Source organism: Syzygium oleosum, unplaced genomic scaffold (genome assembly GCF_021117445.2).
Source record: "Syzygium oleosum isolate NSW1041296 unplaced genomic scaffold, Sole_v2.1 Sole_v2.02, whole genome shotgun sequence".
In the NCBI taxonomy this organism is placed as follows: domain Eukaryota; kingdom Viridiplantae; phylum Streptophyta; class Magnoliopsida; order Myrtales; family Myrtaceae; genus Syzygium; species Syzygium oleosum.
Window position 1 is genome coordinate 8,426,658 of NW_026607486.1, and position 20,365 is coordinate 8,447,022.

Below are 20,365 nucleotides of genomic sequence, written 5' to 3' on the forward strand. Positions count from 1 at the left end.
TGCGGAAGCAAATAAACACCCATACATAAACGAAACATGACCAAGGATAGCAACGACATCATAAATACAAACTTACATTAATACCAGGGGATTTACAACATTCAATACACAAAGATATACACAAACCAAAATGGGTCAGTAGCCACTAACATCAAAAAGGGGTATGTGGCTCGGGGCGGTCAGGGTACTAAACCTACGAAGGGCTCCTTCCAAAAAGTGTCGGCCGTAAACCTAACTATGGTCAAGGCTAAACCTTAGGGAGACCAGTCCGGGTCGGATCTCGAGGACTCGGACGAATCGTCAGACGACCCGAACTCGGAATCCATAGAATCTGGCTCGGACTCGGCCTCCACAGGCTCCTCCTCGAAATCATCCTCTAGCTCTGGCTCCAGTTGCATCAGCTCTGGCTCAGGATCGGACTCCCACTCCATCGGCTCATCCTCCTCAGGATCGGAATCCATCTCGAAGATGACTGGTCGGGGGTCAGAATCCTCCTCGGACACGGCTTTGGGGCTGGCCACCTCCCCATCAGCTGTCTGTGGATCCCAATGACCTAGCCCGTCTATCGAAACATCAAAAGTCTTAAGGGGTCCATAAATACCGAACTGGTCCCGAAAACACCAACCGAGATACTGATGAGCCTGGAACTGCGACTCGCCCACGTCGACCCAAACGGTAGTAAAATGTCTAACATAAGTCTTCCCATCCCCAACCGGGTACTCGATCACCGAACGCTCTATGCAATACGGGATCCCAAAATGTATTGGTATGCCTGCCATCCTCAAGGTCGGAGGTCTGAAATGTTGGGTTTTAACAATAATGAGAATAAATCTCAGCGAGTAGGCCCCCTAAACCTAAACTAGGCTAACATGCACCTCTAGAACAAGCAACTACATAAACATACAGTTCATTATTCAAACGACTTAGGCCCTCGGGCCCAAATCAACATACCATTGACCTTACAGGTTAGGCACAATAGTAACACCGAGTAAATCAATTATGGCACATACACATTCTCAATTGGCCATAATCACTGGCCATGCACATGCTCATACTCATTAATATGCACTTCGCACACGAGCCAATTTTTCATTTAATCACCGACCCGCGTTAAACGCATCAGGTCCGACCCGCGTTAAATGCATCAGGTATGTCACTTTCCCATCAATCTTCGGCCCGTGTTAAACGCATCAGGCTCATGACACAACCTGCGTGAACGACGCCTCAGGTTGGCCATCTTCCGATAATCCGGGTATCGTCCGGCGTTAAACGTCTCAGGACGGGTTCAATACCCTCGTAACACGCATCAGGGCTTATGTGATCACACGTACACATTCCACCAATTATTATCTGAACCCTGCGTAAAACGTATCAGGGCAATTTAGGCGATCACATGCTCATGCCAATCGTGCACACTCACATGATGCACATGTTATGCCAATGCTTAATGTGCACCACTCATGGCCATAACATCCGAAACTCGGGCATTCATAAATTTCACATCGAGCATTCATTTTTAACTTAGCCACATGCTCAATTTAATATATCAATGTGCCCAATTAATCAATTAAATCAATTCAGCCACGGTGCATAATTGGCGCTCGTAAATCACACAATTAAACCATTAAAATTGCACAAGTCCATGGCCCACAAAGCCTCTCAATTCACGGCCACACTAACACTTAACATTGCATCACATAATTGATCACAATTCATTTAGAATTTAGCCACATCATGATCAAATCAAGGCACACATGGTAATTCATTGATCCCACAATGACCAGCCACTAATCAGTCCACTCTAGGCCACTAAATCACCATCAAATCATCACATTAGGCCACCTTAATCACCTCATTACCAGCCCTAATCACCATCCACTAATTAACCCCTAAAACACCCTAATTAAACCCCTAAACCTATCTAGAATTGCACAATAGCCTAATTAAGGATTAGGATTTCCACTCACAAGGTTTTAAGCTCCAAAAGTGGCTGAACAAGGGGGAGAACGGGCTGGATGGTCACCGGCTCGTGGCAAAACTAGCAGTAATGCCGGCGACTCTCACGGCGACGAACGGTGGGTTGGCGGCCCACGGCTGATCACGGCGGCTAAGGGGGGTTGCTGGTGACGGTGGTGGTGTCATGGAAATGCAGAAGGAAAGGCGAGGTCGGCTGAGGTGGCGCGCGGCGGCGCACGTGAGGCGGTCACGGCCGGCGGCGACGGTGCACGAACGGCGATGCACGGCCAAGGTGGGGGCTGGTGATGGCGCCGAAATGAGAAGGAAGAGAGAGAGAGAGAGATGGTCGAGTGGTGGTGGTAAGGCGAGATGGTGACGGCGTACGGTCCCGGCGGGCGGCGAGCCGCGGCGGCGTGGCCGCTGCTGGGCTGCTCCGGCAAGGCTGCTTCACTCGGCAAGGGGGAGAAGGGGAGAGTGAGAGAGTGGCGAGAATGAGAGGGGAGTGGCCGGTTAGGGAGAGAATGAGAGGAGAGAGAGATTGAGAGAGTGTTTAAGCCAAAGCCTTGAGTGGGAGTGGTTGAACCACTCCACTCACAATGTCCAAACTAACCACTCCACTAACACATTGATCTAAGGGCTGAAATTCAAGCACCCATCATTCACATCCAAGATCAATGGCCAAGATTGGTTCTAACACAAAATATCTAGGGGGACTTTGGGGATTGAGCAAGAGTGGTGGGGGCATTATGGTCCAAGGATTTTCGGCCACTAGGGGGCTGATCTAGACCAAAATTAAGCCCCCAATTTTCGGAATTAAAGCTTAGGATCCAAGGGCAAAATGGTAATTTTTCACTTCCGGTCCGAAATTCTATTTTTCGATCATACCGATCCCAAATATGATTGGTTACACTAATACGATGTCGTCCTAGCAAATAGCCGCGTACGTCCGTGAAATTCAACACCCAAGTCCGGATTCAATTCCCGATCAATTTCGCTCAAATGCGATTTTAGCATCTCTTACTAACGGGCGGCTATTTAGGGATTACGCGTATCGACTTAGGATTACTCGAGTCGTGACGGTCTCGATTTCCAAGAGAACGCGAGGATTTATCGCTAGTTTCGGGGGTTGCGTTCATTCGGAATAAGTTCAGGATTGTTCGCCACGTGTATTCTCGGTCGTGCGGAATCACCCGCGATCCTATCGTACGTCGTTGGCCAAACCAAATCCATCACCCTCCTTGGGTCGGCCCACATTGGCCCAAAATATTCCCTCGTCGTTCCTCGGAATCGGAGCTCGATTCACGGTCGAGTTCTTGGGTCCGCGTACCATTTTCCTAGTTAGCCATTCCCTATCGGTCAGTATCCCGAGAATGATCAGTTCCGGGCGAGACTTACTAAAACGAAATGAGAAATACATATCCATTTCATTTATCAAGAAAGTGGGTCGAATTCAGGATGTTACACCCTTCATTGGTCGTATTGGTGCGACGTCCTAGGATGCGTCGCAGACCCAAAACCCAAATAAGAGAATAATACACATGCGGAAGCAATCATACACCAGTACATAATTAAACCTGACCAAGGTAGCAACACATACCATAAACACATACTTACATTAATAAAGATAATTTACAATATCCATTAACAGAAATATACATAAACCAAAACGGGTCAGTAAGCCACTAACATCAAAAAGGGATACGTGGCTCGGGGCGGTTAGGTAATCTATCTAAAAGGGCTCATTCCAAAAAGTGTCGGCCCTACCTAACTATGTTCAAGGCTAAACCCTAGCTATGGTCAGGCTAACCCCTATGGTACCCAGTCCGGGTCGGATCCCGAAGACTTGGATGAATCATCGGATGACTCAGACTCAAAGTCCATAGACTCTGGCTCGGACTTGGCCTCCATTGGCTCCTCCTCGGGATCATCCTCCGGCTCTGGCTCCAGCTCCATTGGCTCCGGCTCGGGATCAGACTCTCACTCTATCGGCTCCTCCTCCTTGGGGTCGAAATCCATATCGGACTCGATGATGACTGGCCGGGGGTCAGAATCCTCATCGAATACGGCGTCGGGGCTCACTATCTCCCCATCAGTAGGATGTGGGTCCCACTGGCCTAGCCCGTCGAACGGGATGTTGAAAGTCCTAAGGGGTCCGTAGAAGCCAGTCTCGTCCCAGTAGCACCAACCAAGATAAGGATGGACCTTGAGCTGTGGCCCGCCCTCATCGACCCAGACAATGGTATAATATCTAATATATGCCTCCCCGTTCCAACCGGGGTACTCGGTTACCGAACGGTCTATATAGTTCGGGATCCCAAAACGTGATGGTACGCCTGCCATCCTCAAGGTCGGGGGTCCGAAAAGTGGGGTTTTAACAACAATGAGAATAAATCTGTGACATCCTGAATTCGACCCACTTTTGTGATCAATGAAATGGATATGTATTTCTCATTTCGTTTTAGTAAGTCTCGCCCTGAACTGATCATTCTCGGGATGCTAACCAATAGGGAATGGCTAACTAGGAAAACGATATGTGGACCCAAGAACTCGACCGTGAGTCGGGCCCCGACTCCAAGGAACGACGAGGGAATATTTTGAGCCAATGTGGGCCGATCCGAGGAGGGTGACGGATTGGGTTTGGCCAACGACGTACGATCGGATCGCGGGTGATTCCGGACGACCGAGAGTACGCGTGGCAAACAATCCTAAACTTATTCCGAACGATCACGACCCTCGGAACTAGCGATAAATCCACGTGTTCTTTTGGAAATCGAGACCGTCACGACTCGAGTAACCTTAGGTCGATACGCGTAACCCCTAAATAGCCGCCCGTTAGTGAGAGACACTAAAATCGCATTTGAGCGAAATTGATCGTGGAATTGAATCCGGACTTGAGTGTTGAATTTTACGGACGTATGCGACTATTTTGCAAGGACAACGTCATATTAGTGTGGCCAATCATATTTGGGGTCGGTATAATCAAAAAATGGAATTTTGGACCGAAAGTGGAAAATTACCGTTTTGCCCTTAAGCCCCATGCCTTAGTTCGGAATTTTGGAAGATAAAATGGTCTTAATCAGCCCCTATTAGTGCCGAAAATGATGGACAATAAGGCCCCCATCACTCTTGCTCATTCCCCAAATTGCCCTTCAATAATGGCTTGATTGTGTGATTTTTGTGGGTTAATTATGTGCCGTGGCTGAATTGAGCATATCGTGGCATGACTTGAGCATTTGATTGTGTTAAATTGAGTGCCCAATGTGAATTTTACGAATGCCCGAATGTGGAATGTTATGGCCATGCATTGTACATAATGGGTGTTGGCATAACATGTGCATTATGTAAGTGTGCACGATTGGCATGAGCATGTGATCACCTAAATTGCCCTGATGCGTTTTATGCGGGGTTCAGATAATAATTGGTGGAATGTGTATGTGTGATCACATAAGCCCTGATGCATGTTACGCGGGGTATTGAACCCGTCCTGAGGCGTTTAACGAAGGACGATGCCCGGACTACCGGAAGATGGCCAACCTGATGCTTTTTACGCGGGTTGTGTCATGAGCCTGATGCGTTTAACGCGGGCCGAAGGTTGATTGAGAAATGATAGACCTGATGCGTTTTACGCGGGTCCGACCTGATGCGTTTTACGCGGGTCGGACCTGATGCGTTTTACACGGGTTGTGTCATGAGCCTGATGCGTTTAACGTGGGCCGGAGGTTGATTGAGAAAGGATAGACCTAATGCGTTTTACGCGGGTCGGACCTGATGCGTTTTACGCGGGTCGGAAGTGAATTGAGAAATTGGTACGTGTGCAGGTGTGCACAAATGAGCATGAGCATGTGCATGGCAATGGTATGTGTGCGAAGTACGTATGGTTTGGTGTAAGCATGTGCATAGCAAGTGATCATGGCCAATCGATATGTGGATGTGCATTGCTGGATTCAGTGTTATTAGTATTATGTGCCTAACCTGCAGCGTCAATAATATGTTTGATTTGGGCCGAGGGCCTAAGTCACTTGAGTGCTGGACTGATGTTTGATTAGTTGCTTGTCTGGAGGTGCATGTTAGTCTAGTTTAGGTTTAGGGGGGCCTACTCGCTGAGATTTATTCTCACTGTTGTTAAAACCCCACTTTTCAGACCCCCGAACTTGAGGATGGTCGGCGTATCAATACGTTTTGGGATCCCGTATCGCATAGAGCGTTCGGTGATCGAGTACCCCGTTGGGAACGGGGAGACTTATGTTAGACGTTTTACTACCGTTTGGGTCGACGTGGGCGAGCCACAGTTCCAGGCTCATCAGTATCTTGGTTGGTGTTTTCGGGACCTGTTCGGCGTTTATGGACCCCTTAGGACTTTTGATGTCCCGATAGATGGGCTAGGTCATTGGGATCCACAGTCAGCTGATGGGGAGGTGGCCAGCCCGAAGCCGTATCCGAGGAGGATTTTACCCCCGGCCAGTCATCTTCGAGATGGATTCCGATCCTGATGAGGAGGAGCCGATGGAGTGGGAGTTCGATCCCAAGCCGGAGCCGATGGAGCTGGAGCCAGAGCCGGAGGATGATTCCGAGGAGGAGCCAGTGGATTTGATGGATTCCGGGTCCGAGTCGTCCGAGTCCTCGGGATCCGACCCGGACTAGTTGCCCTAGGGTTTAGCCTCGACCATAGTTAGGTTTAGGGTCGACACTTTTTGAATGAGCCCTTTTAGATAACACCTGACCGCCCCGAGCCACATACCCCTTTTTTATGTTAGTGGCCGCTAACCCATTTTGGTTTGTGTGTATCTCTGTGTATTGGATATTGTAAATCCCCTGGCATTAATGTAAGTTTGTATTTGTAATGTTCGTTGCTATCCTTGATCGTGTTTCATTTATGTACGGGTGTTGGTTTGCTTTCGCATGTGTATTATTCTCTGTTCTGGGTTTTGGGTCGGCGACGCATCCTGGGACGTCGCACAAATTCGATCGCGGTAGGGTTGTCGCGTGCCGTAGGGTTCGAGGCGTGACATCCCCTGTTGATTTGGTATCAGAGCAAGGTCAGCTCGATCCAACTCGGTCGAAGTCTGGAGTGATAAAGAGCGATGACCTTGGGTAGCTAAATAGGGAGACTTGTGTGCTATGTGTACCTCCAGACTGTTTGAATTGCATGATTGAGTGATTGCTGTGAATGATCCGTAAAGTGCAGGTGCGGCAGGACCCGAGGTAAGTACGCATATCTCTTTGGTTGAGACTTCATGCTGCTCGTGTTTGACTGCCTGCTGAGTGATTGATTATTGTGATTTTTGCCTAAGACCATAGACTGGTATAGTTTGGCATAGGTCTCTAATTCCTGAATGGAATTATAGCAGGTAGGTGAGTAGTGAGGAAACCCATAAGGATGAGCAGAGGAATAGGGACAAGAGGGCAGTCGAGTGCAATGGGCCAAGAAGCGAGAGACCCAAGGCTTGATGAGGTTATTCGGACATTACAGGAGATAGGAAATCTGATGGGAAGGCAAGCTCAAGAAAGGGCTGCCAACATTGCCCAAGCTGCTGAGGCCGCAGCAGCTGCTGCTGTTAATGGGAATCAGGCCAATCAGGGGCAGGCTCAGGTAGTTGGGAATAGACAGATGCATCAGTTGGTGGAGCAATTTCTGAAGCTAAAACCATCGAAGTTTAAAGGAATAGGGGATCCTGAGGCTGCTTCTAAATGGGTCGAGGAGTTGGAAAAGGCTTTTGCTCTATTAGGGTGCACTGAAACAGAGAAAGTGACGCTGGCAGTGTACCAGCTTCAAGGTAATGCGAATGACTGGTGGAAAGCCACGCAGGGCCGAGTGTTTCCTATGGCCGTGGATCAGAATTGGACGGCCTTCGTTCAGGTTTTTAACGAGAAGTATTTCTCGGTAAGTGCCCGAGAAAGGAAGATGACAGCTTTCCTTAGACTGCGTTAGAACCAGATGACTGTGGATCAGTATGAGGCAGAATTTGCTAGGCTGTCTAAGTTTGCGCCAAGGATGGTAGATCATCTTGAGGACAAGGCGCGAAGGTTTCGGGATGGACTAAGAGCCGACATTCGCAATCAGTTGATACCAGTGAATTTGAGAACTTATGAGGAATTATATGAGAGGGCTCAGGCTATCGAGCAGGATGTAACAGATAGAGCCGCCGCATCTGGATCGCGGTTTACCCCGGCTAAGGACAACCGCCGCTTCGGGAAGAAGCCGATGGCGGGAAACAGACGTTTTGTGTAACACTCTAAATTTCGACCCAATCCCGGGATCAATGAAATGGATATTATTTTTCATTTCATTTTAGTGAGTTTCCCCGGAATTGATCACTCTCGGGATACTGACCAAAAGGGAATGGCTATCTAGGAAAATGGTGCGTGGATCAGGGACTCGATCGCGAATCGGGTAACGATTCCGAGAAACGATCAGGAAATATTTTGGGTCAATATGGGCCGATCCTAGGAAGGTGACGGATTGAGTTTGGCCAACGACGTACGATCATATCTCGGGTGATTCCGCACGACCGAGGGTACGTGTGGCGAACAAACCCCGAACTTAATCCGAACGATTGCGACCTCAGGAACTAGCAATAAATCCTCACCTTCTCTTGGTAATCGAGACCGTCACGACTCGAGTAACCCTAGATCGATACGCGTAACCCCTAAACGGCCGCACGTTAGTGAGAGACCCTAAAATTGTAATTGAGCAATTTTGATCGCAAAATTGAATTCGGACTTGGACGTCGAATTTCGTGGACGTACACGACTATTTTGCGAGGACAACGTCATTTTAGTGTGGCCAACTATATTTGGGATCAATACGGTCGAAAAATGGAAATTCGGCCCGGAATCGGAAAATTACGATTTTGCCCCTAAGTCTATGCCTTGTATTCCGAATTTTGGGATTTGTTGGAGGGTATTTTGGGGACTAAATCTTGGTCTAATCAGCCTAAATAATTCAAAAAAATTTTGGTCTAGAATGCCCCTAGATAATTGTGTTAGGCTTGATCTTGGCCATTAGATTAAGGGCAAGATGGGCATTAAGGGAAAGTTGGTCAAACCCCCATTAGTCACACCAATAATTTAGCTCTCCACTCACTCTCTCTCCTTCATTTTTCCCTCACCACCTCCGGCCACTCCACCCTCCACGCCAACTCTCCTCTCTCCCTTCTCCTTCTTGCTCGGCCGTGAGTAGCCCACGCCGGAGCCACCGTCCAGCCGCGCCGCCGCCAGCCGGGAACGTCGAGTGCCGCCAGTCCGTGTGTCCACCCAGCCGCCTCACCGCCCAACCATCCAAACCGACTCTTACCCTCTCCTTTCTCTCTCGGCCGCGTGAACGCCGTTCGCCGGACAAGCCGCCGCCGCTCGCCAAGGCCGCTCGTCCGCCGTCTCACCGTCACCACCACCACCCGACCGTCCCGACCTCTCCTCCACCTCATTTCCTTCCCTTTTAGCCGTGAGGATCAGCCCCCTTGGCCGCTCGTCGTCCACACCGATCACCGCCGTGTAGGTCGCCGCTCGCGCCACCGTGAAACCAGCTCGGTCCGCTCATTTCCTCACCGGTTCATCCACCTTCGGAGCTTAGGACTAGTGAGTATTAGTCCATAAACCTTAATTAGGATAATTATGCATTTCTAGATATGTTTAGGGTATTTAGTGATTAATTAGTGCAATTTAGGGGTAATTAGCGGCTGGTTGATTATGGCTGATGTTGTGATGATTTGGTTAGCCTAATACGATGACTTGGAGGCGAATTTAATGCCCTAGAGTGGGCTGGGTGTGGCCGGCCAATGTGGATTAGATTGGACCGAGTTTGGCTAATTTAGGCTTAACCGTGTAATTGCCGTGATTGCCTTGAATTGGCTTATTCGTGTTGTTTGTTGGTTGGTTTGTGATGCCGTGCTGCATGCACACTATGGCCAAATAGTGATAAAGTTATCGGGCCATTAATTATGTGTTTTACATGACTAAGTGCATGTGACTTATGTGTTGTTGTGGGCCGTGATTCAATTGGTGTTAAATTGACTAATTGGGCATATCAATGTGACGTTTTAATTGTGCTAAATTATTAGTCAACCATGTTATGGCTGGATTGAGTTGTTGGAGCATTTAATCAAGTTATTGATGGCATTGAGCACGTTGTAATGCAAGTTGATTTTGGCATAATTTATTGATGTGCCTATGTTAGTATTTTGTGCTCTTGGTGAGTTGCATTATTGCCCGAATACCGGATTGCATGGCCACGCATTTTGCATGCTGAGTATTGGCTTGAATTGGGAGTTGTGCGAATATGCGTGCCTGACATGAGTATGTGATCGCCTAATTGCCCTGATGCGTTTTACGTGGGGTTCAGATAAAATTGGCTGTGTGCATGTGTGATCACTATAAGTCTTGATGCGTTTTACGCGGGATGATACCCGGATTGCCGGAAGATGGCCAACCTGATGCATTTTACGCGGGTTCGGTCCGTATAAGGAGATCAGTGTTGCGCCTGATGCGTTTTACGCGAGCCAGGAAGTGTTGGTATTGAATGATAGACCCGATGCGTTTTACACGGGTTTGAACTCTAATTGAGAAATGAACAGTGTGCCAGTGTGCATTATTGAACCAGATTATGAGCATGAACATATTGATGACATATGTGTGCAAGCATGTGCGTACCGGTGACTCGAACATGAGGAAGGCACTAATAAATATGAGCATCTGTATGGCCTACGTGTGACTAAGTATGATTGTGTATGTGCCATGAGTAATATTATGAACTGTCTAACCTGCAGGGTCAATTATGTGCTCAATCTAGGCCCGAGGGCCTAGGTCAATTGATTGTCAAATGTTACTGGTTATATGTGCTTTGTTTGCCTATCAGGAGGTGCATGTTAGCCTAGTTTAGGTTTAAGGGGGTTTTACTCACTGAGATTTGTTCTCACGGTTGTTAAAACCCATCATTTCAGACCCCCCGCCCTGAGGATGTCAGAGGTTCCTGTACGTTTTGGGATCCCGCATCAGATAGAGAGAGCGGTGACCGAGTACCCCGTAGGGAACGGGGACACGTATATTAGACATTATACTATAGTATGGGTTGATGTGGGGGAAACGTATTACGAGACCCACGAGTACGTATCTTGGTGCTTTAGGGACGACTCCGGGGAGTTTGGACCTCTTCAGACTTTCTCGTTCAACGGGCTGGGCGAGATGGATCCACAGTGTGCCAATGGAGACCTGGCGAGTCCCGAAGCAACAACCGAGGGGAGTTCGAGTTCTAGCGCCGGACCTGTCGTCTAGGAGGTGGATGAGCCAGACCCGATGGACGAGGAGCCGGTGGATTGGGACTCTGACTCGGAGCCCATGGAGCAGGACCTCGAGTAGGAGGGCGAGCCTGAGGAGATGGATTCTGAGGAGGAGCCGGCAGAGGCCGAGTCCGAGTCCGAGCTAGATTCCCTAGACTCCGAGGTCGAGCTGCCTGATAGCTCTTCCGAGTCCTCGGAATTCGACCCGGACTGGGTCCCATAGGGTTAGCCTTAGCCTCAGTTAGGTCGGGCCAGTACCCTTTTGATCGGAGCCCCACCTTAGGTAGTAGTCTAACCGCCTGGCCACCTACCCCTTTTTGTTAGTAGTGGCCGTTGACCTATTTTTGGTTCGCGATGTGTATTTTGGTATAAATGGATAATGTATATGTTTCCCTGGTTAATACAAGTGTATATTTGTTATCCCATTGTTTGTTGTTCATGCTATCCTTGGTCTCGTGTTGTTTTATTTGTACGGGTGTTTATGTTGCTTCCGCATGTGTCTCGATCTCTGTTTGGGTTTTGGGTCAGCGACGCTTCCTGGGGCGTTGCACAAGCTCGACCTCGGTTTGGGTTTCTCACGCGCCGTAGGGTTCGGGGCGTGACATCCCCCGTTGATTTGGTATCAGAGCAAGGTCAGCTCGGTCCAATTTAGTCCAAGCCTGGAGTAATAAGGAGCGATGACCTTGGGTAGCCAGTAGGGAGACCTTGTATGCTAAGTGTACCTCCTGACTGTCTCTGATTTGATTGAGTGCTTATATGAATTGACCCGTAAAGTGCAGGTGCGGCAGGACTCGAGGTAAGTATGTGTATCTCCTTGATTGAGATCTTATGCTTTTTGTGACTAGCCGCATGCTGAGTGATTGATTGCTGTTGTGCTAGTTCCCTGCCTAAGACCTTAGACCGGTTTAGCTTGGTTTAGGTCTCTAATTCCTGAATGGAATTATAGCAGGTAGGTGGGTAGTGAGGTCAGTAAAGATGAGAAGAAGAGGAAAGGAAACCCAAGGGCAGCCGAGTGCTATGGGCCAAGAGGCCAGAGATCCTAGAATGGTTGAAAATCCGCAAGATAAGGTTCGGAGATTCCGGGATGGATTGAAGCCGGATCTTAGAAGTCATATGATTTCTTTGAACATCAGAGATTATAGGGAAATGTATGAACGGGCTCAGGCCATTGAGCGAGATCAGATGGAAAGGATAGCCGCTTCTGGATCTCGGTTTGCCCAGAATAGGGACAATCGCCGTTTCGGGAAGAAACCGATGGCGGGAAATAGGTGATTCGTCCTACCGGCTAGAAAGAATATCGGGAAGCCGAGCCATCAACCGAACCGATTTGGGGCTTGCTTCAAGTGTGGGAGTTTGGAACATCAGATAAGAAATTGTCCCCAACAGCGCCCCACAGGGCCTTCGATGCAACCGCAACAGCCCAGAATTGGGAATCAAGCCAGAAATCCTCCACCAGCTAATCAGGGTAGACCGCCAGCGCAAGGACAAGTTTATGCGATGGCACGTAGAGAGGCTGAGAACGCGTCGGACGTGGTCACAGGTACGATTTCTCTATGTGATCATGCTACGTATGCATTATTTGATCCGGGGGCGACCCACTCATTTATATCAGAGCAATTTGTTAGACTGGTTGGGATTGAGCCTGTTATGCTTGAGACTGTGCTATGTGTGATGACCCTATTAAACGGTAAGGTATTAGTGTCGTTAGGGTGTCCTAGCTGTAAAATAGTGATTGGGGGTAGAGAAGAAAGGATTGACTTGGCAGTACTGGCCATGTTTGATTTTGATGTGATAATTGGAATGGATTGGCTAGTAAGGCAGAAAGCCGTAATGGATTGCGGTAATAGGGTGATCCAGTTTAACCCGATTAGGTATCCTCGATTTGAATTTCAGGGAAACCGAGGAGGAACCTCGATCCCTTAGATTTCCTCGCTCGAGGTGACCAAGTTGTTGGACGAAGGTTGTGAAGGGTATTTAGTGAATGTGGTTGATCCGACAGTGACGGAACCTAAATTGGAAGAGATACCCGTAGTGTGCAATTTTCTCGAAATCTTTCCTCGGGAATTGCCGGGATTGCCACCAGAGCGAGAAGTGGAATTTGTCATAGAATTGGCCCAAGAAACCGAACCGATCTCAAAGGCGCCGTATCGAATGTCCTTAACAGAACTGAAAGAATTGAAAGTTCAGATGCAGGAATTATTAGACAAGGATTTCATTCGTCCTAGTGCATCTCCATAGGGAGCGCCAGTCCTGTTTGTCAGAAAGAAGGACGGGACATTGAGGTTGTGTGTCGACTACCGGTAGTTAAACCAGGTGACGATTAAGAATAAGTACCCACTGCCAAGGATTGATGACATGTTTGATCAATTACAAGGAGCCTCAGTGTTCTCTAAGATTGACCTACATACAGGATACCATTAGCTGAGAATCCGGAAGGAGGACATACCTAAGACCGCTTTTAGAACAAGGTATGGGCACTATGAGTTCATAATGATGCCCTTTGGTTTGACAAATGCCCTTGCTGCCTTTATGGATTTAATGAATATGATATTCAAGGAGTTCTTGGATCAGTTCGTCATAGTCTTCATTGACGATATTCTGGTATACTCAAAGAGCCTCGAGGAGCATGAGGTACACTTGACAGAGGTACTACGGACTTTAAGAGAACACGCATTCTATGCTAAGTTCAGTAAGTGCGAGTTTTGGCTTAGCAGAGTAGCATTCCTTGGACACATAATTTCGAGAGATGGAATTTCTATGGACCCGACTAAGATTGAGGCGGTAACTAAGTGGTCAAGGCCGACATCAGTGACGGAGATTCGAAGTTTCTTAGGATTGGCTGGCTATTATCGACGTTTTGTAGAAGGATTCTCGTCGATAGCCACGCCGTTGACGTGGTTGCTTAAGAAGGAAACTAAGTTTGAGTGGGATGAAAAGTGTGAAAGGAGTTTTCAGGAGTTGAAGCATAGACTGACCACCACCCCGGTATTGACCATTCCGTCCGGATCAGGAGGATTTGAGGTCTATAGTGATGCATCATTAAGAGGACTTGGATGTGTACTGATGCAGCACGGAAGGGTAGTTGTATATACGTCGCGCCAGTTAAGACCGCATGAGTTGAATTATTCGACGCATGATTTAGAGTTGGCAGCGATCGTTTTCGCCCTTATAATCTGGAGGCATTATTTGTGCGGAGAAAAGTTCCAGCTTTATACGGATCATCAGAGCCTCAAGTATTTGTTTTCGCAGAAGGAATTGAATATGAGGCAACGTCGCTGGATGGAACTTCTGAAGGATTATGACTACGACATCCTGTATCATCCCGGAAAAGCGAATCGAGTAGCAAATGCGCTAAGTCGAAAGTCGAGTATGGCGCATATGATGGTCAAGGAGTGGACCTTATTGGAAAGGCTAAAAGACTCAGAGTTTAAGTTCGAGGTGAGCCGAATGTCGAACCTACTAGCCACATTGAGAATCGAACCGGAGATCCAAACCAAGGTTAAGACACTACAGTCTACGGACCAAGAAATACAAAAGATTGTTGGAATGGACGCTGCTACAAGAAAATCGGACTTCCAAGTGAGCGAGGACGGAGTTTTGAAGTTCCTAGGACGATTATACGTGCCTGACGACTTGGGGCTTAAGGAGCAAATTTTAAGGGAGGCACATCGCAACAATTATAGTATCCACCCAGGCAATACAAAGATGTATCAGAATCTGCGGCAGCACTATTGGTGGAATGGAATGAAAAAGGATGTGGCCAAGTATGTAGCGAAATGCCTGACATGCCAGCAAGTTAAGGCCCAGCATTGTAAGTCTGGAGGTTATTGCGACCTTTAGAGATCCCTGAATGGAAATGGGAGCACATCATGATGGATTTCGTCACGGGACTACCAAGGAGCCAAAGAGGACACGATTCCATTTGAGTGATAGTGGATCGACTGACTAAGTCAGTGCACTTCCTGGCAGTGCGAAACAATTTTGAGTTGGAAAGGTACGTAGAGTTGTATGTACGATAGATTGTTCGATTGCATGGAGTACCGATAACAATCACTTCGGACCGTGATTCGAGATTTACGGCCAATTTTTGGAGAAGTTTACAATCGGCCTTAGGAACGAAGTTGCAGTTTAGTACGGCTTATCATCCACAAACGGATGGCCAGTCTGAAAGGACGATCCAAACTTTGGAGGATATGTTGCGTGCTTGTGTATTGGATTTCCAGGGCAAATGGGAAGAATAGCTACATCTAGTGGAGTTCGCATATAATAATAGTTATCAGCAAAGTATTCAGATGGCGCCATTTGAGGCCTTGTATGGTAGAGCGTGTACGACGCTAGTTTGTTGGGACGAAGTTGGAAAGCGAAGTATCACAGGCCCAGAATTGGTACAGCAGACGGTCGAAGCAGTTGAGATTATCCGGGAAAGGTTAAGGACCGCGCAGAGTCGCCAGAAAAGTTACGTCGATCGGAGAAGACGACCCTTGGAGTTTCAAGTTGGAGATCATGTATTTCTCAAGGTGTCACCTATGAAGGGATTGTCCAGATTTGGCAAGAAAGGAAAACTGAGCCCGAGATATGTCGGTCCGTTTGAGATTTTGGAGAAGATCGGTGATATGGCTTACCGACTTGCCTTGCCACCTAATCTGTCCCAAGTTCACAATGTATTCCACGTGTCGATGTTGAGAAAATATAAACCAGACCCGACCCACGTTCTGAGATACGAGGAGATAGATGTGGACGACAGGGTGTCGTACGTGGAGAGGCCAGTAAGGATCGAGGACAGAAAAGATCGAGTGCTACGGAATAAGATGATCCCGATGGTCAAAGTCGTTTGGGAGCACCATGGGACAGAAGGTGCCACCTGGGAAAGCGTAGAGGCAATGTGACGTCAACACCCCCATTTGTTTGAATAGATGGGTTTAGATTGCAAATTTCGAGGACGAAATTTTTTGTAAGGGAGGAAGAGTTGTAACACCCTGAATTTCAACCTAATCCCGGATCAATGAAATGGATATTATTTCTTATTTAATTTTAGTGAGTCTCGTCCGGAATTGATCACTCTCGAGATACTGACCAAAAAGGAATGGCTATCTAGGAAAATGGTGCGTGGACCAAGGACTCGATCGTGAATCGGGCACCGATTCCGAGAAACGACGAGGAAATATTTTGGGCCAATGTGGGCCGATCCTAGGAAGGTGACGGATTTAGTTTGGCCAACGACGTGCGATCGGATCGCGGGTGATTCCGCACGACCGAGGGTACGCGTGGCGAACAAACCCCGAACTTAATTCGAACGATCGCAACCTCAGGAACTAGCGATAAATCCTCACGTTCTCTTGGTAATCGAAACCGTCACGACTCGAGTAACCCTAGGGTCGATACGCGTAACCCATAAACGGCCGCCCATTAGTGAGAGACCCTAAAATTGTAATTGAGCAATTTTGATCGCAAAATTGAATTCGGACTTGGACGTCGAATTTCGTGGACGTACACGACTATTTTGCGAGGACGACGTCATTTTAGTGTGGTCAACTATATTTGGGATCAGTACGGTCGAAAAATGGAAATTCGGCCCGGAATCGGAAAATTACGATTTTGCCCCTAAGTTTATGACTTGTATTCCGACTTTTGGGATTTGTTGGAAGGTATTTTGGGGATTAAATCTTGGTCTAATCAGCCCCAATAATTCAGAAAAATTTTGGTCTAGAATGCCCCTAGATAATTGTGTTAGGCTTGATCTTGGCCATTAAATTAAGGGCAAGATGGGCAATAAGGGAAAGTTGGTCAAACCCCCATTAGTCACACCAATAATTTAGCTCTCTACTCACTCTCTCTCCTTCATTTTTCCCTCACCACCTCCGGCCACTCCACCCTCTACGCCAACTCTCCTCTCTCCCTTCTCTTTCTTGCTCGGCCGTGAGCAGCCCACGCCGGAGCCACCGTCCAGCCGCGCCGCCGCCCGCCGGGAACGTCGAGTGCCATAAGTCCGTGCGTCCAGCCAGCCGCCTCACCGCCCAACCATCCAGACCGACTCTCCCCCTCTCCATTCTATCTCGGCCGCGTGAGCGCCGTCCGCCGGACAAGCCGCCGCCGATCGCCAAGGCTGCTCTTCCGCCGTCTCACCGTCACCACTACCACCACCCGACCGTCCCAACCTCTCCTCCACCTCATTTCCTTCCCTTTTGGCCGTGAGGATCAGCCCCCCTTGGCCGCTCGCCGTCCACACCGATCATCGTCGTGTAGGTCGCCATTCATTGCCGCTCGCGCCGCCATGAAACCAGCTCGGTCCGCTCATTTCCTCACCGGTTCAGCCGCCTTCGGAGCTTAGGACTAGTGAGTATTAGTCCCTAAACCTTAATTAGGATAATTATGCATTTCTAGATAGGTTTAGGGTATTTAGTGATTAATTAGTGCAATTTAGGGGTAATTAGCGGCTGGTTGATTATGGCTAATGTTGTGGTGATTTGGTTAGCCTAATACGATGATTTGGAGGCGAATTTAATGCCCTAGAGTGGGCTGGGTGTGGCCGGCCAATGTGGATTAGATTGGATCGAGTTTGGCTAATTTAGGCTTAACCGTGTAATTGCCGTGATTGCCTTGAATTGGCTTATTCGTGTTGTTTGTTGGTTGGTTTGTGATGCCGTGCCGCATGCACACTATGGCCAAATAGTGAGGAAGTATTCGGGCCATTAATTATGTGTTTTACATGACTAAGTGCATGTGACTTATGTGTTATTGTGGGCCGTGATTCAATTGGTATTAAAATGACTAATTGGGCATATCAATGTGACGTTTTAAGCGTGCTAAATTATTGGTCAACCATGTTGTGGCTGGATTGAGTTGTTGGAGCATTTAATCAAGTTATTGATGGCATTGAGCACGTTGTAATGCATGTTGATTTTGGCATAATTTATTGATGTTCCTATGTTAGTATTTTGTGCTCTTGGTGAGTTGCATTATTGCCCGAATAGCGGATTGCATGGCCACGCATTTCGCGTGCTGAGTATTGGCTTGAATCGGGAGTTGTGCGAATATGCGTGCTTGACATGAGTATGTGATCGCCTAATTACCCTGATGCGTTTTACGTGGGGTTCAGATAAAATTGGCTATGTGCATGTGTGATCACTATAAGTCCTGATGTGTTTTACGCGGGACGATACCCGGATTGCCGGAAGACGGCCAACCTGATGCGTTTTACGCGGGTTCGGTCCGTATAAGGAGATTAGTGTTGTGCCTGATGCGTTTTACGCAGGCTAGAGACACTGGGCTTGATGCGTTTTACGCGGGCCAGGAAGTGTTGGTATTGAATGATAGACCCGATGCGTTTTACACGGGTTTGAACTCTAATTGAGAAATGAACAGTGTGCCAGTGTGCATTATTGAACCAGATTATGAGCATGAACATATTGATGACATATGTGTGCAAGCATGTGCGTACCGGTGACTCGAACATGAGGAAGGCACTAATAAATATGAGCATGTGTAATGTTATTGGTTATATGTGCTTTGTTTGCCTGTCAAGAGGTGCATGCTAGTCTAGTTTAGGTTTAGGGGGTTTTACTCACTGAGATTGGTTCTCACGGTTGTTAAAACCCATCATTTCATACCCCCGGCCCTGAGGATGTCAGAGGTTCCTGTACGTTTTGGGATCCCGCATCAGATAAAGAGAGCGGTGACCGAGTACCCCGTAGGGAATGGGGACACGTATATTAGACATTATACTATAGTATAGGTTGATATGGGAGAAACGTATTACGAGACCTACGAGTACGTATCTTGGTGCTTTAGGGACGACTCCGGGGAGTTTGGACCTCTTCGGACTTTGATGTCCCGTTCAACGGGCTGGGCGAGATGGATCCATAGTGTGCCGATAGAGACCTGGCGAGTCCCGAAGCTACAGCCGAGGGGAGTTCGAGTTTTGGCGCCAGACCTGTCGTCTGGGAGGTGGATGAGTTGGACCCGATGGACGAGGAGCCGGCGGATTGTGACTCTGACCCGGAGCCCATGGAGCAGGACCTCGAGCAGGAGGGCGAGCCTGAGGAGATGGATTCTAAGGAGGAGCCGGCAGAGGCCGAGTTCGAGCTGGATTCCCTAGACTCCGAGGTCGAGCTGCCTGATAGCTCTTCCGTGTCCTTGGGATCCGATCCGGACTGGGTCCCATAGGGTTTGCCTTAGCCTCAGTTAGGTCGGGCCAGTACCTTTTTTATCGGAGCCCCACCTTAGGTAGTAGGCTAACCGCCTGGCCACCTACCCCTTTTTGTTAGTAGTGACCGTTGACCCGTTTTTGGTTCGTGATGTGTATTTCGGTATAAATGGATAATGTATATGTTTCCCTGGTTAATACAAGTGTATATTTGTTATCCCGTTGTTTGTTGTTCATGCTATCCTTGGTCTCGTGCTGTTTTATTTGTACGGGTGTTTATGTTGCTTCCTTATGTCTCTCGATCTCTGTTTGGGTTTTGGGTCAGCGACTCTTCCTGGGGCGTTGCACAAGCTCGACCTCGGTTTGGGATTCTCGCGCGCCGTAGGGTTCGGGGCGTGACATTTTGTCCCTCCCGTTAAGAAGAACATCGGGAAGCCAAGCCATTTTCAAAACAGGTTTGGGGCATGTTTCAAGTGCGGGAGCCTGGATCACCAGATAAGGAACTGCCCTCAACAACGCCCAGCAGGACCGCCGATGCAACCGCAGCAGCCCCGGGTTGGAAATCAGGCTGGGAATCCCCCACCGGCTATTCAGGGCAGACCGCCAGCGCAAGGAAGGGTGTATGCGTTGGCGCGAAGGGAGGCTGAAGACACGCTAGGCGTGGTCACAGGTACGGTCTCTCTCTGTGATCATGCTGCGTATGCCTTGTTTGATCCGGGGGCTACCCACTCATTTATATCAGAGCAATTTGTTAGATTGATTGGAATTGAACCGAATGTGCTTGAGGTTATGCTTTGTGTGACGACCCTGTTGAATGATAAGGTGTTAGTCTCGCTATGGTGTCCTAACTGTAAGATAGTAATTGGGGGTAGAGAAGAAAGGATAGACTTGGCAGTTCTGACCATGTTCGATTTTGATGTGATTATCGGGATGGATTGGTTAGTTAAGCAAAAAGCCGTAATGGATTGTGGTAGCAGGGTGATCCAATTCAATC